Genomic DNA, 2500 nt, shown 5'->3' with positions numbered 1-2500 from the left:
GCCAACTCAGAAGGTTGAACTACTCAATGCCTATGCCCTACCCAGATTGTTATATCCTGCAGACCACTCGGACTGCAAGCAATCAACTCTCCGTGGGTTGGACCAAGAGATTAGAAAGGCGGTAAAAGGATGGCTCCACCTTCCCGCTTCAACTTGTGATGGACTGTTATATGCCAGAGCCCGAGACGGAGGCCTTGCCATCTTGAAACTGGAAAAAACAATCCCTTCGGTTCAAGTTAGAAGGCTGCAACGTATAGCAAACTCGTCCGATGCTATCACCCGTAATATTGTGTCCTCGCATGGTATGGAGGAAGAATACCGTAATTTGTGGGTACGAGCAGGGGGTGACAGTGATGCAATCCCAACATTCGTTCTCAGGGACTCGGTGTCAAAAGAACCTGTATATCCGAGACCCTGCGATTGGAGGGAGCATGAATTTCAGAGATGGTGCGAAAAGCCGGTTCAAGGAAGGGGCATTGTAAACTTTGCGCATGATAGAATCAGTAATGCTTGGTTGAGGCCATGGTGCGGCTTTAAACAATGCTTCTTTATCGCAGCACTACAACTAAGGGCAAATATTTACCCAACAAGAGAAAGCTTGAACAGAGGCAGAGATGGGGCCTTACGTTCCTGCAGGAAATGCTCTGCCAGACTCGAGTCCCTTTCGCACATTCTCGGTCAATGTCCTGCAGTACAGAAAGCAAGAATTGCGCGACACAACAAGATCAGTAACATTCTGGCAGACGAAGCGGCTAGATTGGGCTGGTCTGTATACAAAGAGCCACGGTTCATATCCGAGACGGGAGAGATGAGAAAGCCTGACCTCGTGTTTGCAAAAGATGAGGAGGCGGTTGTGATCGATGTCACCGTCCGTTTTGAGCTTTCAAAGAATACCTTGTCAGATGCTGCCTCGCACAAAGTTTCGTACTATACCCCTCTTGGTGATCAAGTCAAAGTGCTGACGAAGGCTAGCAAGGTCACATTCTTTGGATTCCCGGTTGGGGCAAGAGGAAAGTGGCCCCTTGAGAATAACGAGGTACTTACCTCCCTGGGCCTGACCAAACCCAGAACGACATCACTGGCCAAGATGATTTCCCGCAGAACGCTGCTTTTCTCTCTTGATATTCTGAGAATGTTCTGTGGAAATTATGCGGTCTATGAACAGTCATAGACAACCTCCGAAACAAATAATAGTTTTGTTTTAAGATGTCATTTGTTTTAGATTGATTTTGTTATTTTCGAAGGTGAAGTCGGTTTTTATTTCATTTTACTATTTTCCACAATTTAGATTGTTATTTTCCAAGACGAAGTCTTGGTTCTTTTTTTTATTGTTAGTTTTTTTTTTAACACGTCGTATTTGTTACTTTAGAGCTTAGAGGGGACTTTATTTTCGCCTTACTATTTTCTGCCTACAAAGAAGATTAAAAATAAGCTTTTTTCAAGATGGTTTTGTTATTTTCCAAGGTGAAGTCTTGGTATTCTTATTTTACTATTTTCCATAAAGAAGACCTTTCTTTTAGATTTTGTTATTTTCCAAGACGAAGACTTGGTATTTTTATTATATTGCTATTTTTTACACGAAGCTTATTCAAGAGCACTTATATAGATTAGACTTTGTTATTTTAATTCTTTATTTTTGCACTACATCAGTTCGAGAGAAGACTACAAACCAGCTTTATTTAAGATGTTTTAGATTAGATTTTGTTATTTTCCAAGGTGAAGTCTTGGTTTTTTATTTTACTATTTTCCACAAAGAAGACTTTTCTTTTAGATTTTGTTATTTTCCAAGACGAAGACTTGGTATTTTTTTATTGCTATTTTTTTACACGAAGCCTATTCAAGAGCACTTATATAGATTAGACTTTGTTATTTTAATTCTTTATTTTTGGACTACATCAGTTCGAGAGTCCTGTAACTTACTATTTTCTGCCTACAAAGAAGATTACAAATAAGCTTTATTTAAGATGTTTTAGATTAGATTTTGTTATTTTCCAAGGTGAAGTCTTGGTTTTTTTTATTTTACTATTTTCCACAAAGAAGACTTCTTTTCTTTTAGATTTTGTTATTTTCCAAGACGAAGACTTGGTTTTTTTTATATTGCTATTTTTTTTTTTACACTGCTTTATTCAAGAGCGCTTATATAGATTAGACTTTGTTATTTTAATTCTTTATTTTTGGAATACATCAGTTTGAGAGTCCTGTAACGTACTATTTTCTGCCTACAAAGAAGACTACAGACAAGCTTTATTTAAGATGTTTTAGATTAGATTTTGTTATTTTCCAAGGTGAAGACTTGGTTTTTTTATTTTACTATTTTCCACAAAGAAGATTTTTCTTTTAGATTTTGTTATTTTCCAAGACGAAGACTTGGTATTTTTTTTTATTGCTAGTTTTTTTTATATGTTACTTCAGAGCATAGAGAGGACTTTATTTTTACCTTACTATTTTCTGCCTTCAAAGAAGATTAAAAATAAGCTTTATTCAACATTACTTATATAGA

At 37.0% G+C, this 2500-nt stretch overlaps 1 pseudogene; it reads left to right on the top strand.

Annotated features, from left to right (window-relative positions):
* Positions 1-2500, top strand: part of LOC142916145 (28S ribosomal RNA) — a 10024-nt pseudogene that overhangs the window by 5563 nt on the left and 1961 nt on the right.

Source organism: Petromyzon marinus, unplaced genomic scaffold (genome assembly GCF_048934315.1).
Source record: "Petromyzon marinus isolate PM22_M1 ecotype Great Lakes invasive population unplaced genomic scaffold, UKy_Petmar_22M1.pri1.0 PM_G_Scaffold_38, whole genome shotgun sequence".
Lineage (NCBI taxonomy): Eukaryota > Metazoa > Chordata > Hyperoartia > Petromyzontiformes > Petromyzontidae > Petromyzon > Petromyzon marinus.
Note: the sequence above shows the minus strand (reverse complement) of the source record. Positions and strands in the feature narration are given on the sequence as shown.